Genomic DNA, 23,349 nt, shown 5'->3' with positions numbered 1-23,349 from the left:
AGGAGACATTTCCCGGTAAGAGAGGCTACTAAAGATAAACAACTAGATAGTCAGATCCCACACATACCAAGCATTTCAACCATACACACAATATGCTCGATATGTGCAAATACAACGAAGCATCACAACATGACTCTACGACACAAGTACTTTATTTAAGGCTCAGGGAGCCATACATATCATACACAAAGGTACGGGTCTCACGACCCAACATACAAGTCATACAGTCATACAAGCCAGCAGCGGAAGTAACTTGTCTGAGTACAGACAACTAGTAAAATAAAAGAGGCTTGGAAAGCCTAGCTATACTACGTGGTCCTTCACAAGCTCAGGGTCACCACCTGGGTCCTTAGCCTACTCGTTGATGTCAACGTCTACATAGAACCCATCAGAAGGGGTTGCAGCGTCTTCTGTAAAAATGTAGATTATAGCAACATGAGTACAAAGGTACTCAGCAAGACTTACATCAGATCCTACATACATGCATAGTATCAAGAAGGGTTGGTGGAGTTATTGCAGCAAGCCAGCTTTGACTCTTGGCTAGACTATCCTACGATACTCCAACTTGAAATAGTTTTGCGCACACGAGTCCACTATTCACCACTTCAATACACTACCGAGGATCCACCTCCGTCTTCCTACGGAAGAGCCATCCTCGGCACTCACACTTATCTTGAGGCTTTTAGTAGTTTCCATTTGCTTGTCTATGAACTGTATAGGCAACCAAGTAGTCCTTTACCGCGGACGCGGCTATTCGAATAGATCATGTTAACCCTGCAGGGGTGTACTTCTTCATACATGTTTCCACCACTTAGCGTCTGCACACGACATGTGCTCGGCAGACTTCAAGCGAAAGCCGACGTGGGTGTAGACCACGACCTACCTAAACACTTAAGCCTCTAGTCCAGGTTTATCGCCTATTCAGGTTCCATCCGCAGGGAGTCCGGTCGAGGTTTCCCATACGGCCCCGAACGATGTGAACAGGGTTCCCGAGATACCTAACGGGTATTCGGTACACCGTGCCACGTACCTACCGCATCACAGCCCACCCCTACGGTCAGCGCTGTCCACGGCCTCCAGTAGGCTACAAACACCAGAAACTATTTGCAACTCCTGGACAGAGAGCTAGGGTGAATAAGAAGTCGAGCGGGGTCATATTTCAGGGCCCAATGTATGGTAGTAGCTGATTCTTAAATCACACATACAGATCTCAGTGCTTAAGCTCGGCTTCAATGAAACAACCCACCATGTACTCCTACATGGCCTCTCATCGATACCTTTACCAAATCGGGTTCACCACACCACTCTCATTACCGACATAATCATTTCACTCTAGCCCATCACCCAGATGAACCAGACCTGACACGACTCTAAGCATAGCAGGCATAGCAAGGTAGGAACAACACATACATATGGCTCAATCAACTCCTACACATGCTAGTGGGTTTCATCTAGTTACTGTGGCAATGACAGGTCATGCAGAGGAAATGGGTTCAACTACCGTAGCACACAGCAGTTTGAATCGCGTTGTCTTAATGCAGTAAAAGAGAGCAGGAGCGAGAACATGGGATTGTATCGATATGATCAAATGGTTGGTTGCTTGCCTGATGGTTCGATGCACGGATATGGTTCTTCGTTAGGGTAATCACGGTACTCCTCGGGAACAGATCCTGTCGCAAAGGACATCGATACACAAGCATCACCAAACAATGTGCAACAATATGATGCATGCATGAAACATGGCAATATGAGTGTGTTGGGCTAATGCAACTAAAGCCAGAAGTGTTTGAACAAATTTGAATCAAAGATTCAAATTCCAAGTTCAAATATGGCCTTTTAAAGTGCCTTTTCTTGTTCTGCTTAAAACATCAAGTTAACTTGTTTGATCATGCATGAAAATAGTACAGATGGATAGATTGGATTTTTCTGATCATTTTTCATATATAATTTGTCCAATTTGGAGTTACAGAATAAAAGTTATGAATTTTTGAAGTTTAATTAATATTCTGGAATTTCCTGATTTAATTTAAATCCAGAAATTCAATTACTGCGTCAGCCTGACGTCACAGTGACGTCAGCAGGTCAACATGGCTGGCTCGGGTCAAACCTGACGTGTGGGGTCCACACGTCAGTGACAGGGGGGGTTAAACAGATTTAAATTAATTCTAATTACTAATTAGTGGCGCTGGGGCCCACTGTCAGTGTCAGGGGGGTTGACTAACAGTAGTTAGCGCTAACCTAACCATCTGGCCGACAGGGCCCACGCGTCAGTGACCCTGGGGGGTCAAACCCCAGGTCGGTCAAGTCAAACCCCACCGGCGACATGACGCCGGCGAGATCCGAGACGGCGGCGAGAGTGCTTTTTGCCATTCCGGCGACCAAATGGACGGCGGAAGGCATCTACGTGTTGCTGAGGTTGAGCCGCGTCTATTGGTGGTGGTGGTTGGGCTCGGGGTGGCCGGAGTTGACGGCGGCGAGCTCGGCTGCGGCGGCCGGAGTTCGGGTGCGGTCGGGATCAGTGTTGCAGGGGGTTTGGGGAGGCGTTGGTGCGTTCTACGTGCTCCTGGTGATGTGTGGAGCACGATGGTGTGCTCGGTTGGGCGCTACGGCGACCGTGGCCACGACGGCGACATCGCCGGCGGCGTGGAGCTCTCGGTCGAGGTGGAGCTAGGGCCTAGGGGTCGGGAGAGACCAGGGAAGAAGGGGGAAACGCTCCGGGGGCTCACCGCGGTTGCAGTGGGCGTCGAAGCGGGCTCGGGGACGCGCCGGAGACGACGAATTTGACGGCGACGGTGGTCGGAGTCCGAAGAGGGGAACGGCGACGTGGCGGCGATGCAGGGCTTCCGGAGACCCGTGGAGCGGTGGGGAGGAAGAGGGAGTCGAGGCGGAGCTCCTGAGCTGGTCGGGGGAGCGAGGGGTGGCCGGAGATGGTGGCTATGGCGATCGGCGGCGACGGTGGTGTTCGGCCGAGCGAGAGAGAGAGCGAGGGAGAGCCGGGGAGAGTGAATGGGGTGTCGGCGAGGTCGGGGCGACGACCAGAAGACGATCCACGCGGCGCAACGGCGACCCGGGCGATGCAGAGAGGCTGGGTGGTGCGTGGCGAGCTCGGGCGCGCCATGCTCACCTCCCTGCCTGCTCTGGCAAGGGGAAGCAGCTGGCTGGCACGGGCCAGCACAGTGCTGGGCCGGCTGGGCTGGGCAGGTAGGTCCAGGTAAGTCTACTCCTTTTATTTAATTTTCTGTTTTCTGTTTTTATTTAATATATCTGCAACTTTGTTGAATTAAATAAAATACCTAGGCAACTCCAAAAATCACCAAACTACTCCTGGTCCATAGTTGGATTATTTCCAACATGAAACATTTTAGTTTGGAGATATTTGAGCATTTAAATATTTTATATTATTTTAAATGCCCAATTCAAATATTTATGATTTAATTCAAAACCCTAGGATGGCCTAGGAAAATGTGCACCATTTTTGGCAGAGGTTCTGAACCAAGACAAAAATGATGGGCATTTTAGAAGGGCATTTCAGGTTCATTGAAAAATTATTTTAGTAGCCCTAGTTGGTTTCAGAGGGGACTGGGGGTTCTGTCATCCCCATTTCAAGTTTCTGATGAATGAGTAAACATGATGCAACACTCTAATGCATGACTAGCTAGGGTGTGACATTAATATACCGGTACTGCAGTGAAGATGTTAAGTTGAACTTCCACCTAGAACTCTATGCTACACTAGTAAGCAACTTGAACAGTGGACTAGGCCTTGAACTGCAAGTTTTCTGCGAATCTAGCTTCACACAAAGCCTTGACCGATACTTGGCTACCGTGGGTCTTCCCCGCGGGTGGAGCATATGCGTCATACTCCGAGACCTTTCATGAGTTTACTAGAGAGCACCCTACTCTCATAGATTGCGACGTTTACCAATCAGACTCATATAGGTGTGTTCTTCAAAAGTTGTTCTGCAGGACAACATCTCTGCTTAAATGAGCCACCTAGAACACATTAAGATATACACCAACCTATCATGCAGATTAGGGGAGTATTGCATCTTCATGGAGTGGTATTGTGAATAGTAAGATACTCTCCTCTTAGTTGATCAACGGCTTGTCTTCCACATCTAATTCACCGGGTCTCCGATCACATAGACTAGGTTATCACTGTGAACAACTTATGTTGTGGGTCTCATACCCCTCTGATTTGATGCATTATCTATCATATTACGTGATAGACCCTTAGTAAAAGGATCTGCCAGATTTTTAGACGTTTGGATATAATCGAATGCAATAACTCTGGAGTTTTTTATTTTTCTGACAGACTTTAACCTTCTCTAAACGTGTCTTGATGACTTCATGTTATCCTTTGAGCTGCTCACTTTCGTGATCACAGTTTGATTGTCGCAGTTCATAAGGATACTCGATACATGTTTCTCAACTGACAGGTTTCTCATAGTTTAAGCTAATACTATATCTCAGATCAGGACCACGTTTCAAGATGCTATGAATAAGTGTCGTGCATGGAAACTTAACCGGTCGATGAATCTGATGGACAATTAATACAGATTTTCTATGAACTTTGTGCGTTGGAGTAGTTTCAGCTTTGTGTGTTTTATCAACCACTCTAATCTAGCTTCTATGATCAGCCATGTGCGTGATGATCATCTTTCTATAAACAAGTAGTAGGAGTACCGTAGTAGTTGTATAAAATATAGAACCTACAATATTCGTTGTACTGGTCTGACCTTTGTGTAGGGTATATAACTATATATAGAATAAAATATGAGAGAAAGAGACTTGCAGTACAAAGCAAGTAATACATGGTTTAAACCTATTCGATCTCTACTCTTTATATCTATCTTTAAACCCAAACTATATTCTAACATCTCCCTTCGGTCGTAGCGAGAGCGAAGCAGACGATTGCAGCTGAATTTGAAGTCTTGCACTTTCGTCGTCTTCTTCGCCGCGTCATCCTCAACTGCGTCTCTGATGGGTCGACACCTAGTGCGGTGGCTGCCTCCCCTTCTGGTGTCTTCCCTGTTTCTCCTGTATTCCCTCCCGCAGTCACAGCAAGAGCGTCGTGGACGCTAGTGACGATGTAGACACTGCTGACTGGTGTTGTCGCCGATGAGTTGCTCTAGACGTAGCCATTAATGTCGATGTTGAGGTAGCCAATCATGGTGATGTAGCCATGGTCGAGGTAGCCGATCATGGTGATGTAGCCATGGTCGAGGTAGTCGTGGTCGATAGTGTAGTCACTGTGGATGATGAAACTGCACAAAGTCGGAGGCGCAAAAAATGCGCTATGACGGAGCTGCTGACATGGACGATGCACCTTGCGGATGTCAGAGGGTGTTGTCGGCGACGAGTCCATCAGTTTTGCCATGACCGGGGGAAGCCCATCGAGCACACATCGGTTTTGCCAGAACTGTGTAGCCGTGTAGGGCTCGTCACTATAGTGACGCCCTGTCGATGCAGTCGTCTTGCGTGCATGACGTGGTCAATGCCATCGTCGTGACGCAGTCATTGCCGTCGTCGTGGTCGCGTCTTGCAGAAAAGTCCATCAGGAGACGCTAGGTGCCCATCTTGTGGACAAGGCAGCGGCGGTGTGTTGGCAAAGATGTTGGTAAAGACCACGTTGATGAAGTGTCGGCGATGACATTGCAGTGACGTGTTGAGGATGATCCGTCACTTGAAGGTGTTCATCGTGACGATAAGTATCGATGACGTGTCGTGCTGGAGAAGTCGATGAAGATTTTATCTCGTTCCACACCGATCTTGCGTGTGGACGGTGCATATTGAGATCGCTTCTCGTAGGCGTGCTCGACGAAGTATATTGGCTACAAAGCCTGGCGTAGTATAGCTTGATGTCGCGGTGCGTGGTCGATGCTTCGGCTCAGTGAAGGATTTGCTGGCCCCGGTCCTGCGACACTCAGCTCGGTGTAGTCGGATATGCATCCCCGGGACTTGTACATGCACACGTAGTGGGGTTCCGTGATGCATCCATCGCGCGGCTGGAGGTGCAGGCTCGTGCGTGGTGAAGACTTAGGTCAATGTAGATGTGTTACATGCAGCAGTCGGCGTCGTCTGTGTGGAGAGTTCGCCATCCCGTGTGTGATCGGGTACGTGCACATAGGGGATGTCGTTGTGGATCCCACGTGCCCGATGAAGTGCCTCGTGTGCAGACGGCTTGTAGTTGCAGGAGTCCATGTAGCAGGATGTGGAAGGCTTGGCGTAGAAGGCCTAAGCTAAACTCCACTTATTGACTTAGAAAATTAGTCAAGAGAAACCATCTGGAAGCGGATCCCCCTTCCCTCGCGTCGCTCCCGCGAGCGACCGAGGGGATAACCCTAGTCGCCGGCACGCACCCCTTCTCCCCCTCCCTTCCCTTGCCGCCGCCTGTCCGCGCCGCCGGGCAAAGCCCGGTGGGTGCTGACGGCGGCGGGGCCCTTTCTCTCCCCACTCGTGGAGGCTGGCGCGGGCGGGCTCTCCCGGCCGGCGGCGCGGCTGCGCTCGGTGTTGGTGTGTGAAGCGGCTGGCATGGCGAGGAGGGCTGGACGTGGGCGGGTGGCGTGCTTGTGCCTGAGACGGCGGCGGCTCCGGCGCTGTCAGATCTGGCTCAAGACGGCGCGGGCTGCGGACGGCGCGGGCTGCAGGTGGCCACCTCTGTCGTGGCCGCGGCAGGTGGCGGTGGCTTCGCGGCAATTGGTGGTGGTGGTGCGGGCCGGAGGTTGGAGACGACGGCCGCATCGGCTCTCTCGGATTTGACCTCTCGGCGGCGCGGGCCACGATGGCTAGGGCTGCGGGTGGCGGCCCTGACCGAGGCCCCCTCGGATGGTCGGGGTGGCGGCCGCACAGCGATGGTGGCCATGGGGTGCGTGCCCGGCGGCTGCTGCGGTTGTGGCAGGTCGACTGCGGCTAGTTTTCCTGGCGTTGGCCCGTCTCATTAGCGGCCGTTAGCTTCTCTCACTGGAGGGCTGACCTTTCCCGGCTGCGGTCCATCATCCGTCTCGCACCCGATGCCGTAGGACCGAGCTGGTCTCGCGCCCGGCAGCCGGACCGGCCTGTCCTGCGCCCGGTAGCAGGACCGGCCCGTCTCGCGCCCGGCGGCAGGACTACGCTCGTCTCGCGCTCGGTGTAGCAGGACGGCTCGATGGAGGCTCGTTGTGGCCGGCCTATTGGGTCTCGGCATTAGGACCGGCCAGGGGTGTGAAAGGCGGAACCTTTTCATCCGTCTCTGCGGTGGGGGTAGCGGCGGGGCTCGGGGGACTTGGTGTCAAGGTCTTGGATTTTGGGGCGGCGGCCCTCGTGGTGGTGGGGCGGTGCTCATGGGCAGAGCTCGTGCCTCGGTGCTACCCGGCTGCCACGGCCGTGTGGGCGGCGTGGTAGCCGGGGTGTGGCGTTCGGTGGTGGTGGATGTTGGCCGGTGTGAAAACCGACTCTATCTTCGGACGGACTGGCGACGACGAAGATCACTCCCTTCTTGAAGGCGTCGTTGCGGCTATCACTTCCCGTCGTGGTGCCCCAGGGGAAACCCTGATCCTCTGATCGGGCGGTGGCGACGCTCTGGTGCCGTATCCTTCTTGAAGGCACCACTTTGGAGCCCACGGTTCGTCATATGTGGCTTCACTTCTTCGGATGATGCCCCCGACGGCTTGATGACCCACAAGTATAGTGGATCTATCGTGGTCCTTTCGATAAGTAAGAGTGTGAACCCAACGAGGAGCAGAAGGAAATGATAAGCGGTTTCCAGCAAGGTATTCTCTGCAAGTACTGAAATAAGTGGTAACAGATAGTTTTGTGATAGGATAATTTGTAACGAGCAACAAGTAACAAAAGTAAATAAAGTGCAGCAAGGTGGTCCAATCCTTTTTGTAGCAAAGGACAAGCCTGGACAAACTCTTATATAGAGAAAAGCGCTCCCGAGGACACATGGGAATATCGTCAAGCTGGTTTTCATCACGCTCATATGATTCACGTTCGGTACTTTGATAATTTGGTATGTGGGTGGACCGGTGCTTGGGTACTGCCCTTACTTGGACAAGCATCCCACTTATGATTAACCTCTATTGCAAGCATCCGCAACTACAACAAAAGTATTAAGGTAAACCTAACCATAGCATGAAACATATGGATTCAAATCAGCCCCTAACGAAGCAACGCATAAACTAGGGTTTAAGCTTCTGTCACTTTAGCAACCCATCATCTACTTATTACTCCCCAATGCCTTCCTCTAGGTTCAAACAATGGTGAAGTGTCATGTAGTCGATGTTCACATAACACCACTAGAGGAGAGACAACATACATCTCATCAAAATATCGAACGAATACCAAATTCACATGACTACTAATAGCAAGACTTCTCTCATGTCCTCAGGAACAAAAGTAACTACTCACAAAGCATAAACATGTTCATAATCAGAGGGGTATTAATATGCATATAGGATCTGAACATATAATCTTCCACCAATTAAACCAACTAGCATCAACTACAAGGAGTAATTAACACTACTAGCAACCTACTAGCACCAATCCCGGACTTGGAGACAAGAATTGGATACAAGAGATGAACTAGGGTTTTGAGAGGAGATGGTGATGATGAAGATGTTGATGGAGATCGCCCTCTCCCGATGAGAGGAGCGTTGGTGATGACGATCGCGATGATTTCCCCCTCCTGGAGGGAAGTTTCCCCGGCAGAACAGCTCCGCCAGAGCCCTAGATTGGTTCCGCCAAGGTTCTGCCTCGTGGCGGCGAAGTTTCGTCCGAAAAAATGGCTTGTTATTTTTTTCCATCGAAAGACTTCATATAGCAGAAGATGGCCACTGGAGGGTCACCAAGGGGCCCACGAGGTAGGGGGGCACGCCCAGGGGGGTAGGGCGCGCCCCCACCCTCGTGGGCAGGGTGTGCCCCCCTGGTGAATTTCTTCCGCTGAGTATTTTTTATATATTCTGAAAACATCTTTCGTGAAGTTTCAGGACTTTTGGAGCTGTGCAGAATAGATCTCTAATATTTGCCCTTTTCCAGCCCAGAATCCCAGCTGCTGGCATTCTCCCTCTTTATGTAAACCTTGTAAAATAAGAGAGAATAGGCATAAGTATTGTGACATAATGTGTAATATCAGCCCATAATGCAATAATTATCGATATAAAAGCATGATGCAAAATGGACGTATCAACTCCCCCAAGCTTAGACCTCGCTTGTCCTCAAGCGAAAAGCTGAAATCGAAAAATATGTCCGCATGTTTAGAGATAGAGGTGTCGATAAAAATAAAATACGGACATGAGGGCATCATGATCATTCTTAGAACAGTAACTTATATAATTCTTGTCATATGATTTCTTATGCTAGAGTAATAATTCAATCACAATTTCAAGTATGAATAGTAAACTTCATTGAAAACTAACAAACTATAATCTCAGTCATTGGAGCAATTGCAATTTATCATAACATAGGAAAGAGTCAATATATAAGAGTTTTTCAGCAAGTCCACATACTCAACTATCATATAGTCTTTCACAATTGCTGACACTCACGCAATACTTATGGGTATGGAGTTTTAATCGAACACATAGAAAGATAGGGGCTTATAGTTTTGACTCTCAACGTCTTACCTTAACGGTAATGTCAACAATAATAGTTAATGAAAACTCACATCCAATTAGCCATATATACCAGGATCTTTCCAACATATTGTGCTTGCCAAAGGAATAAAATGTAAAAAGGAAAGGTGAAGATCACCATGACTCTTATGCAGGGTAGGAGACAAAAATAAAAGATAGGCCCTTCGCAGAGGGAAGTAGAGGTTGTCATGCGCTTTTATAGTTGGATGCACAAAATCTTAATGCGAAAGAATGTCACTTTATATTGCCACTTGTAATATGGACCTTTATTATGCAGTCTATCGCTTTTATTTCTTCCATATCACACGATCGTATAAATCTTATTTCTCCCACACTAATAAGTCAAACATATTTAGAGAGCAATTTTTATTGCTTGCACTGATGACAACTTACTTAGAGGATCTTACTCAATCCATAGGTAGGTATAGTGGACTCTAATGGCAAAACTGGTTTAAGGGTATTTGAAAGCACAAGTAGTATCTCTACTTGGTGCGATGAATTTGGCTAGCACGAGGGGGAAAGGCAAGCTCAACCATGTTGGATGATCCATGACAATATAATTTATCTCAAATGTAAGAAAACATAACCCATTACGTTGTCTTCCTTGTCCAACATCAACTCTTTAGCATGTCATGTTTTAATGAGTGCTCACAATCATAAAAGATGTCCAAAATAGTATATCTATATGTGGAGACCTCTCTTTTTTATTACTTCCTATTAATTGCAACGATGACCAAAACTATGCGTGTCAACTCTCAACAACTTTTATTCATCATACTTTTTTCTATGTGAGCTCATTACTCTCCATGAGATCCGTATGATCTCTTTGTTTCTTTTTATTTCTTTCTCTTTTTTTCACTTAAGATCATGGCAAAAGAATCAAGCCCTTAACTCAACACTAATCTTTATTATATAGCTCATGGACTCGATTACATAGAGGAATTATAAAGCAAAACTCACAACTAGATCATACTAAGAACTTTTATTCTACTAGATCAAGATATTACCAAAAGGATCAAACTAAGAAAAACGGTAAAGATAAAAGTGATGGTGATACGATACCGGGCACTCCCCCAAGCTTGGTAGTTGCCAAGGGGAGTGCCCATACCAGATACTCAATTCTTATTTGTTGGTGGAGAAGATGATGGTTTTGTTGATGGCGTAGGATTCTTCCTTAATTTGTGCTTGAGGATAGAATTTTGATCCCTTAGGTCCTCGATCTCCTGCTCCAGGCTCAGTATCTTTTTGCACAGTTTCTGCTTGTTTTCCTGCAAGAGGCAAAAAGGGATAAACTCAATCTTAGGTTTCTTTACCCTATCCGGAAGGCTTGACTTTTTGAAATCCACATGCATGTCCCTAGGTTGAGGTAGTGGGACTTCATCTTCATCTGAGCTCGTCTCCACCTTTCCCTTGGGTTCATAGTCCTCTTCTTCTTCCTTAGTCCAACCGCAATGCTCCACATCCCCATAGACCTTAGGATCTGCAAGGTAATCAGCCACATAGCTTTCTCCTTCCGAATCCTGGGACGACATGTTGCTCTGTCTGCAGCAAGACAGCTCAGAACAAAGACAAGAGATATTTGCGTGATACGAGAGTCAAAAACCCCGGGAGATTATATAATGAATTTTTACCGACCAAAATACGTGTCGTGTATGAAAACGGAGTCCGAAGAGCACACGAGGTGCCCACGAGGTAGGGGCACGCTCAGTAGGGTAGGGCGCACCCTCCACCCTCGTGGAGCCCTTGTGTCCTTCCCGGACTGCTACTTATTTTTCTATTTATTCCAAAACGTAGAAATATTGCCTTAAAAACTATTTTGGAGTCGGTTTACTTACCGTACCACATACATATTCCTTTTCGGAGTCTGAAATGTTTCAGAAAGTGTCCCTTATGTATTCCTCCAGGGTTACGGTTTCAATAATATTGGTTTCAACATTTATGGGATTACCTGAGATATAGTGTTTGATTCTTTGACCGTTCACCACCTTCGGATTTGTGCCTTCGAAGTTGTTGATTTTTATGGCACCAGAACGATAGACCTCCTAGATAACGTAAGGACCTTCCCATTTAGAGAGAAGTTTTCTTGCAAAAAAATCTTAAACGAGAGTTGTATAGCAATACATAATCACCTACATTAAACTCATGCTTTTGTATCCTTTTGTCATGCCATCTTTTAACTTTTTCTTTAAACAACTTGGCATTTTCATAGGCTTGGGTTCTCCATTCATCAAGTGAGCTAATATCAAATAACCTCTTCTCACCGGCAAGTTTGAAATCATAATTGAGTTCTTTAATAGCCCAATATGCTTTGTGTTCTAGTTCGAGAGGTAAGTGACATGCTTTTCTATAAACCATTTTATACGGAGACATACCCATAGGATTTTTATATGCAGTTCTATAGGCCCATAATGCATCATCAAGTTTCTTGGACCAATTTTTTCTAGATCTATTAACAGTCTTTTGCAAAATTAATTTGGCGCTCTATTATTCAATTCTACTTGACCACTAGACTGAGGATGATAAGGAGATGCAATTCTATGATTAACATCATATTTAGCAAGAATTTTACGAAAAGCACCATGAATAAAATGTGAACCACCATCAGTCATTAAATATCTAGGGACTCCAAATCTTGGAAAAATAACTTCTTTAAGCATTTTAATAGAAGTGTTATGATCAGCACTACTAGTTGGAATAGCTTCTACCCACTTAGTAACGTAATCAACAGCAACTAAAATATGTGTATATCCATTAGAGGAAGGAAAGGGTCCCATATAGTCAAAGCCTCAAACATCAAATGGTTCAATAACGAGTGAATAGTTCATAGGCATTTCTTGACGTCTACTAATATTACCAATTATTTGACATTCATCACAAGCTAAGACAAACTTACGGGCATCCTTGAAGAGACTAGGCCAATAAAAACCAGATTGCAATACCTTATGTGCAGTTCTATCTCCAGCATGGTGTCCTCCATAAGCTTCAGAGTGACACTGGCGTAGGATCTATTCCTGTTCATGCTCAGGTACACAACGTCTAATAACACCATCTACTCCTTCTTTATAAAGATGTGGGTCATCCCAAAAGTAATGCCTCAAATAATAGAAGAACCTTTTCTTTTGCTGGTATGTGAAACTAGGTGGCATAAACTTAGCAACAATGTAATTAGCATAATCAGCATACCATGGAGCAGTATGAGAAGCATTTATGACATTTAATTTCTCATCATAAAAGCTATCATCAATAGGAAGTGGGTCATCAAGCACGTTTTCTAACCTAGACAAGTTGTCTGCAATGGGGTTCTCAGCTCCCTTTCTATCGACAATATGCAAATCAAATTCTTGTAGCAAGAGAACCCATCTAATAAGTCCAGGTTTAGCATCTTTCTTTTCGATAAGATACTTAATAGCAGCATGATCAGTGTGAATAGTTACTTTAGAATCAACAATATAAGGTGTGAACTTATCACAAGCAAATACAACTGCTAAGAATTCCTTTTTAGTAGTAGTATAATTTCTTTGAGCATTGTCTAGGGTTTTACCAGTACATTGAATAACATTTAATTTCTTATCAATTCTTTGTCCTAGAACATCACCTACAGCATAATCACTAGCATCACACATAACTTCAAAGGGTAAATTCCAATCAGGTGGCTGAACAATAGGTGTAGAGATCAATGCTTTCTTAAGTATTTCAAATGCTTTCTACACAATCATCATAAAAAAATGGTATATCTTTTTGTAATAAATTAGTCGGAGACCGAGAAATTTTTGAGAAGTCCTTAATGAACCTCCTATAAAATCCGGCATTACCAAGGAAACTTCTTATACCTTTGATGTCCTTGGGACATGGCATCTTTTCAATAGCATCAACCTTGGCTTTATCAACTTCAATACCTCTTTCAGAAACTTTGTGCCCCAAGACAATACCTTCATTAACCATAAAGTGGCACTTTTCCCAATTCAAGACAAGATTAGTTTCTTTACATCTCTGCAAAACTCGATCAAGGTTGCTCAAGCAATCATCAAAAGAAGATCCATAGATAGAGAAATCGTCCATGAAAACCTCACAAATCTTTTCACAAAAGTCAGAGAATATAGCCATCATGCATCTTTGAAAGGTAGCAGGTGCATTACATAAACCAAAAGGCATACGTCTACAAGCAAAAGTACCAAAAGGGCATGTAAAAGTAGTCTTTGATTGATCTTTGGCTGACACAGGTATTTGAGAGAAACCAGAATAACCATCTAGAAAGCAAAAATGTGTATGTTTGGATAATTGATACGTCTCCAACGTATCTATAATTTTTGATTGCTCCATGCTATATTATCTACTGTTTTGGATGTTTATGGGCTTTATTATACACTTTTATATCATTTTGGGACTAACCTATTAACCCAGAGCCTAGTGCCAGTTTCTGTTTTTACCTTGTTTTAGGGTTTCGAAGAAAACGAAAACCAAATGGAGTCCAATTGACCTGAAACTTCACGGAACTCATTTTTGGAAGGAAAGAAGCCTTAAGACTTCGAGTGCATGCCAGGGGACTTACGAGGAGGCCACGAGGCAGGGGGCGCGCCCACCCCCCTAGGGCGCACCCTCCATCCTCGTGGGCCCCTCGTGGCCCCCCTGACGTATTTCTTCTGCCTATATATCTCCATATACCCTAAAAACATCGGAGAGGACAGTAGATCGGGAGTTCCGCCGCCAGAAGCCTCCATAGCCATCAAAAACCAATCTAGACCCTTTCTGGCACCCTGCCGGAGGGGGCAATCCCTCTCCGGTGGCCATTTTCATCATCCCGGTGCTCTCCATGACGAGGAGGGAGTAGTTCTCCCTCGGGGCTGAGGGTATGTACCAGTAGCTATGTGTTTGATCTCTCTCTCTCTCTCTCTCTCTCTCTCGTGTTCTTGAGGTGGTACGATCCTGATGTATCGCGAGCTTTGCTATTATAGTTGGATCTTATGTTTCTCCTCCCTCTCTACTCTCTTGTAATAGATTGTGTTTCCCCTTTGAAGTTATCTTATCGGACTGAGTCTTTATAGATTTGAGAACACTTGATGTATGTCTTGCCGTGTGTATCTGTGGTGACAATGGGATACCACGTGATTCACTTGATGTATGTTTTGGTGATCAACTTGCGGGTTCCGCCCATGAACCTATGCATAGGGGTTGGCACACGTTTTCGTCGTGATTCTCTGGTAGGAACTTTGGGGCACTCTTTGAGGTTCTATGTGTTGGTTGAATAGAAGAATCTGAGATTGTGTGATGCATATCGTATAATCATACCCACGGATACTTGAGGTGACATTGGAGTATCTAGGTGACATTAGGGTTTTGGTTGATTTGTGTCTTAAGGTGTTATTCTAGTACGAACTCTAGGGCTGTTTGTGACACTTATAGGAATAGCCCAACGGATTGATTGGAAAGAATAACTTTGAGGTGGTTTCGTACCCTACCATAATCTCTTCGTTTGTTCTCCGCTATTAGTGACTTTGGAGTGACTCTTTGTTGCATGTTGAGGGATAGTTATGTGATCCAATTATGTTAGTATTGTTGAGGGAACTTGCACTAGCAAAAGTATGAACCCTAGGCCTTGTTTCAACGCATTGCAATACCGTTTATGCTCACTTTTATCATTAGTTACCTTGCTGTTTTTATATTTTCAGATTACGAAAACTATTATCTACCATCCATATACCACTTGTATCACCATCTCTTTGTCGAACTAGTGCACCTATACAATTTACCATTGTATTGGGTGTGTTCGGTGTTGGAAATATGCCCTAGAGGCAATAATAAAATGATTATTATTATATTTACTAGTTCATGATAATTGTCTATTGTTCATGCTATAATTGTGTCATCCGGAAATCATAATACATGTGTGAATACATAGACCATAACATGTCCCTAGTAAGCCTCTAGTTAACTAGCTCGTTGATCAATATATAGTCACGGTTTCCTGACTATGGACATTGGATGTCATTGATAACGGGAGCACATCATTAGGAGAATGATATGATGGACAAGACCCAATCATAAGCATAGCACAAGATCGTGTAGTTCGTTTGCTAGAGCTTTTCCAGTGTCAAGTATCATTTCCTTAGACCATGAGATCGTGTAACTCCTGGATGTCGTAGGAGTGCTTTGGGTGTACCAAACGTCACAATATAACTAGGTGACTATAAAGGTATACTACAGGTATCCCCGAAAGTATCTGTTGGGTTAACACGGATCGAGACTGGAATTTGTCACTCCGTATGACGGAGAGGTATCTCTGGGCCCACTCGGTAATGCATCATCATAATGAGCTCAATGTGACCAAGTGTTTGGTCATGGGATCATGCATTACAGTACGAGTAAAGTGACTTGCCGGTAACGAGATTGAACGAGGTATTGGGATACCGATGATCGAATCTCGGGCAAGTAACGTACCGATTGACAAAGGGAATTGTATACGGGATTGATTGAATCCTCGACATCATGGTTCATCCGATGAGATCATCATGGAACATGTGGGAGCCAACATGGGTATCCATATCCCGCTATTGGTTATTGACCGGAGAGTCGTCTCGGTCATGTCTGCATGTCTCCCGAACCCGTAGGGTCTACACACTTAAGGTTCGGTGACGCTAGGGTTGTAGAGATATTAGTATGCGGTAACCCGAAAGTTGTTCGGAGTCCCGGATGAGATCCCGGACATCACGAGGAGTTCCTAAATGGTCCGAAGGTGAAGATTTATATATAGGAAGTCAAGTTTCGGCCATCGGGAAGGTTTCGGGGGTAATCGGTATTGTACCGGGACCACCGGAAGGGTCCCGGGGGTCCACCAGGTGGGGCCACCTATCCCGGAGGGCCCCATGGGCTGAAGTGGGAGGGGGAACCAGCCCCTGGTGGGCTGGTGCGCCCCCATGGGCCTCCCCCTGCGCCTAGGGTTGGAAACCTTAGGGGTGGGGGCGCCCCACTTGGCTTGGGGGTGTGGGAGTCCTGGATTAGGGGGTCTCCGGATAGTGGACTATCTCCATTGGCCGGACTATTAGACTATGAAGATACAAGATTGAAGACTTCGTCTCGTGTCCGGATGGGACTCTACTTGGCGTGGAAGGCAAGCTAGGCAATGCATATATGGATATCTCCTCCTTTGTAAACGACCGTGTGTAACCCTAACCCTCTCCGGTGTCTATATAAACCGAAGGTTTTTAGTCCGTAGGACAACAATCCCAACATACAATCATACCATAGGCTAGCTTCTAGGGTTTAGCCTCTCTGATCTCATGGTAGATCTACTCTTGTAACACCCATATCATCAATATCAATCAAGTAGGACGTAGGGTTTTACCTCCATCAAGAGGGCCCGAACCTAGGTAAAACTTCGTGTCCCTTGCCTCCTGTTACCATCCGGCCTAGACGCACAGTTCAGGACCCCCTACCCGAGATCCGCCGGTTTTGACACCGACATTGGTGCTTTCATTGAGAGTTCCTCTGTGTCGTCGCCGTTAGGCTTGATGGCTCATACTATCATCGATAGCGATGCGGTCCAGGGTGAGACTTTTCTCCCCGGACAGATCTTCATATTCGGCGGCTTTGCACTGCAGGCTAATTCGCTTGGCCATCTGGAGTAGATTGAAAGCTACGCCCCTGGCCATCAGGTCAGATTTGGAAGTTTGAATTACACGACCAATATCCGTGGGGACTTGATCTTCGACGGTTTCGAGCCACAGCTGGGCGCGCCGCACTGTCGCGATGGGTATGACCTAGCTCTGCCACCGGACGGTACTCCAGAGGCCACGCCCGCATCAGCTCCGACCCTTAGCTCGGAGCCAACTGCGCCGATCGAGAACGGGTGGCTAGACACCGCCTCAGGGGCTGCAGTCTCGACGGCAATCGAGCCAAACACCAGCATAATCCTCTGCACAGCCTGTGACTCCAAGGTGTCGGACTCTCTTCCGGACCCCGAACCATCTGCGCCCCTGCAAATCGAATCTGAGTGGGCGCCGATCATGGAATTCACTGCTTCGGATATCTTTCAGCACTCGCCCTTCGGCGACATTCTGAATTCACTAAGGTCTCTCTCTTTGTCACGAGAGCCCTGGCCGGATTATGGCCAATAGGATTGGGATGCGGACGACGAAGAAATTCGACGCCCACCCACCACCCACTTTGTAGCTACTGTCAATGATTTAACCGACATGCTCGACTTCGACTCCAAAGACATCGACGGTATGTACGACGATGTAGGAGACGAACATGAACCAGCACCTACAGGGCACTGGACAGCCACCTTGTCGTATGACATATACATGGTGGATACACCCAATGAAGGCAATGGTGACAAGATAATGGAGGATGACCCCTCCAAGAAGCAACCCAAGCTCCGACGTCAGCGGCGCCGCTCTAAGTCCCGACAAAGCAAAAGTGGTGATACCGGCACAGGAGATAATAACACTCTGGATAGCGCTGAAGATAACAACAATCCCCTCCAGCAAGATTTAGAGCAGGAGGATGAAGGAGCCAGCTCTCCTGAGAGAGCGGCTGGCGGAGAGGAGGAGGATGACAATTACATGCCCCCCTCCGAAGACGAGGCAAGCCTTGGCGATGATGAATTTGCCATACCAGAGGATCCCGTCGAACAAGAGCGCTTCAAGCGCATGCTTATGGCCACGACAAATAGCCTGAAGAAAAAATAGCAGCAACTTCAAGTTGATCAAGATCTGCTAACTGACAAATGGACTAAGTCCTCGCGCCCGAGCAATATAAACTCGAGCGTCCCTCCAAGAGTTATCCAAGGCGCGGGTTACTTCCCCGACTGGAGGAAGAAGCATATGAAACGGCTGATCGGCCACCTCGTGGCCGCGATAGAGAGGCATTCCAGCCAAAAGCTCAGCCTCCACCCCAACGACATTCAAATAAAAAGGCATGGGGAGATACACCAGACCTGCGAGACATATTGGAGGACAAAGCAAAGCATTCAAGATCGATCTATGGATCACGAGGGTGCACCACTCTACGAGACGATAAACGTCACGCCGGATACAGTAAAAGCAAATCCGGCCGGGCTGAACACAGCGGGCAGGACCCGTTCGAGCTGCGTCGTGATATAGCCGAATACAGAGGCGCCGCACACCCCTTATGCTTCACAGACGAAGTAATGGAACATAAATTCCCATAAGGTTTCAAACCTGTCAACATTGAATCATACGACGACACTACAGACCCCGTGGTATGGATTTAGGACTTCCTCCTCCACATCCACATGGCCCGCGGTGATGACTTACATGCCATCAAATACCTCCCACTAAAACTCAAAGGACCAGCGCTCCATTGGCTTAATAGCTTGCCAGCGGACTCCATTAGCTGTTGGGAAGATCTGGAAGCCGCATTCCTCGACAACTTTCAGGGCACTTATGTGCGACCACCAGACGCTGATGACTTGAGCCACATAATTCAGCAACCAAAAGAGTCGGCCAGGCAATTCTGGACTCGGTTCCTTACAAAGAAAAATCAAATCGCCGACTATCCGGATGCGGAGGCCTTAGTGGCTTTCAAGCACAACATCCGAGACGAGTGGCTAGCCCGACACCTTGGTCCGGAAAAGCCGAAATCTACGGCAGCCCTCACGACGCTCATGACCCGCTTTTGTGCGGGAGAAGACAACTGGTTGGCTCACAGTAATAACATATCAAAGAACCATGGTACCTCATATACCTAGGACGGCAATAGCAGGTCACGTCACAACAAGCATAAGTGCCGCATTAATGGCGAAAGTACTGAGGATACGACAGTCAATGCCAGATTCAAAGGCTCTAAACCCGGTCAGCGGAAAAAGCCATTCAAACAAAGTACGCCGGGTCCGTCCAGCTTGGACCGTATATTCGACCGCTCGTGTCAAATACACGGCACCCCAGACAAGCCAGCCAATCACACCAACAGGGATTGTTAGGTGTTCAAGCAGGCCGGCAACTTAATTGCCGAAAACAAGGACAAGGGGCCGCATAGCGATGACAAGGAAGAACCCCGGCAGCCGCACACTGGAGGACAGAAGAGGTTTCCCCCGCAAGTGCGGACGGTGAACATGATATACACAACCCACATCCCCAAGAGGGAGCGGAAGCGTGCGCTCAGGGACGTATATGCTTTGGAGCCAGTCGCCCCAAAGTTCAACCCTTGGTCCTCCTGTCTGATCACCTTCGATCGCAGGGACCACCCCACTAGTATCCGTCACGGCGGATTCGCCGCACTGGTCCTAGACCCAATCATCGATGGATTTCACCTCACTCAAGTCCTTATGGATGGCGGCAGCAGTCTGAACCTGCTTTATCAGGACACAGTGTGCAAAATGGGTATAGACCCCTCAAGGATCAAACCCACAAATACGACCTTTAAGGGCGTCATTCCAGGCGTAGAGGCCCACTGCAAAGGCTCAATTACACTGGAAGTGGTCTTCGGATCCTCGGATAACTTCCAAAGCGAAGAGTTAATCTTCGATATAGTCCCGTTCTGCAGTGGTTATCACGCGTTGCTCGGACGAACCGCATTTGCTAGATTCAATGCGGTACACATTATGCATACCTCAAGATCAAGATGCCAGGACCTCGCGGAGTTATTACAGTTAATGGAAACACAGAGCGCTCTCTCCGAACAGAGGAGCACACCGTGGCCCTCGCAGTAGAAGCGCAAAGCAGCCTCTCAAGGCAATCTACCAGTTCGGCGTTTCAAAGCCCGGACACCTTCAAGCGCGCTCGGGGCAATCGGCAAACATACCGCCTGGCGCGATCTGAGTTCATGTAGCAATACGGTGGCCACCCCAATCCCAGCCCAACGGTGTTGTTCGTGCCACGCGTACATAATTACGCATTAAAAATACCATGGGCACAGGTGGGGAGGGGGGCACAACTGCGGCACGCCCCAAAACACGGCCAAAACCGCACTAGGGGCTTCCCGTTTGGCTATTTTTATTTTTTCAGGACTGTAATCTCTGGAAACATTGTTCGGCCGCTCTATTGCCGAACACATGATACAGCAACCAAGGAGGCAGACAACTACGGAATTCCCAGGTGGATTACAGATTTCATATCATTCCTCAGCTCGCCCTTGGAAGGGACATAGTCCTACTCTTTTGCTTATTGCACTATCTGTATCACTCTGCTTTAATGCAATTTTTAATACACAATGCATGACATTACAACTATTATTGCATTTTTGTTATATATCATGAGGGCCCGAACCTGGGTAAAACTTCGTGTCCCTTGCCTCCTCTTACCATCCGGCCTAGACGCACAGTTCGGGACCCCCTACCCGAGATCCGCCGGTTTTGACACCGACAGGGGGAAAGTTTTCCCCCTTGGCCGCCGCCCCCCTTGGAGATCCCATCTCCTAGGGCCGGCGCCCCCCTAGGGGCCCTATATATAGTGGGGGGAGGGAGGGCAGCCGCACCAAGTCTTTGGCGCCTCCCTCTCCCCACGTAACACCTCTCTCTCTCTCTCGTTGGAGCTTGGCGAAGCCCTGCCGAGATCACCGCTGCTTCCACCACCACGCCGTCGTGCTGCTGGATCTCCATCCACCTCTCCTTCCCCTTGCTGGATCAAGAAGGAGGAGACGTCTTCCCAACCGTACGTGTGTTGAACACGGAGGTGTCGTCCATTCGGCGCTAGGTCATCGGTGATTTGGATCACGACGAGTACGACTCCATCAACCCCGTTCTCTTGAACGCTTCCGCTCGCGATCTACAAGGGTATGTAGATGCAATCCCCTCTCCCTCATTGCTAGATGACTCCATAGATTGATCTTGGTGATGCGTAGAAAATTTTAAAATTCTGCTACGTTCCCCAACAGTGGCATCATGAGCTAGGTCTATGCGTAGTTTCTATGCATGAGTAGAACACAAGTTGTTGTGGGCGTTGATTTTGTCAATTTACTTGCCGTTACTAGTCTTATCTTGATTCGGCGGCATCGTGGGATGAAGCGGCCCGGACCGACCTTACACGTACGCTTACGTGAGACTGGTTCCATCGACTGACATGCACTAGATGCATAAGGTGGCTAGCGGGTGTCTGTCTCTCTCACTTTAGTCGGATCGGATTCGATGAAAAGGGTCCTTATGAAGGGTAAATAGAAATTGGCATATCACATTGTGGTTTTGGCGTAGGTAAGAAACGTTCTTGCTAGAAACCTATAGCAGCCACGTAAAAACTTGCAGCAACAATTAGAGGACGTCTAACTTGTTTTTGCAGCATGTGCCATGTGATGTGATATGGCCAAAAGGATGTGATGAATGATATATGTGATGTATGAGATTGATCATGTTCTTGTAATAGGAATCACGACTTGCATGTCGATGAGTGTGACAACCGGCAGGAGCCATAGGAGTTGTCTTAATTTATTTATGACCTGCGTGTCAACATAAACGTCATGCAATTAGTTTACTTTATTGCTAAACCATTAGCCATAGTAGTAGAAGTAATAGATGACGAGACAACTTCATGAAGACACGATGATGGAGATCATGATGATGGAGATCATGGTGTCATGCCGGTGACGATGACGATCATGGCGCCCCGAAGATGGAGATCAAAAGGAGCAAATGATATTGGCCATATCATGTCACTATTTGATTGCGTGTGATGTTTATCATGTTTTTGTTTCTTATTTGCTTAGAACGACGGTAGTAAATAAGATGATCCATCACAATAATTTCAAGAAAGTGTTCCCCCTAACCGTGCACCGTTGCTAAGGTCCGTTGTTCCGAAGCACCACATGATGATCGGGTGTGATAGGTTCTAACGTTCGCATACAACGGGTGTAAGCCAGATTTACACATGCAATACACTTAGGTTGACTTGACGAGGCTAGCATGTACAGACATGGCCTCGGAACACAGAAGACCGAAAGGTCGAACATGAGTCGTATAGAAGATACGATCAACATGAAGATGTTCACCGATGATGACTAGTCCATCTCACGTGATGATCGGACACGGCCTAGTTGAATCGGATCATGTATCACTTAGATGACTAGAGGGATGTCTATCTGAGTGGGAGTTCATTAAATAATTTGATTAGATGAACTTAATTATCATGAACTTAGTCTAAAATCTTTGCAATATGTCTTGTAGATCAAATGGCCCACGCTAATGTTGCCCTCAACTTCAACGCGTTCCTAGAGAAAACCAAGCTGAAAGACGATGGCAGCAACTACACGGACTGGGTCCGTAACCTGAGGATTATCCTCATAGCTCCCATGAAAGCAAATACCTTGATGCACCGCTAGGTGAAGCACCTGTTTTCCCTGCAGAACAAGACGTTATGAACGCTTGGCAGACACATAGTGATGATTACTCCCTGGTTCAGTGCGGCATGCTTTATAGCTTAGAATCGGGGCTCCAAAAGCGTTTTGAGCAACACGGAGCATATGAGATGTTCCAAGAGCTGAAAATGGTTTTCCAAGCTCACGCCCGGGTCGAGAGATATGAAGTCTCCGACAAGTTCTACAGTTGTAAGATGGAGGAGAACAGTTCTGTCAGCGAGCACGTACTCAAATGTCTGGTTTGCATAACCGCTTGTCTCAGCTAGGAGTTAATCTCCCGGATGATGCGGTCGTTGACATAATCGTTCAGTCGCTCCCACCTAGCTACAAGAGCTTTGTGATGAACTTCAATATGCAGGGGATGGAAAAGACCATTCCTGAGGTATATTCAATGCTGAAATCAGCGGAGATGGAAATCAAAAAGGAACATCAAG

This window comes from Triticum aestivum, chromosome 4A, assembly GCF_018294505.1.
Source record: "Triticum aestivum cultivar Chinese Spring chromosome 4A, IWGSC CS RefSeq v2.1, whole genome shotgun sequence".
Lineage (NCBI taxonomy): Eukaryota > Viridiplantae > Streptophyta > Magnoliopsida > Poales > Poaceae > Triticum > Triticum aestivum.
Note: the sequence above shows the minus strand (reverse complement) of the source record.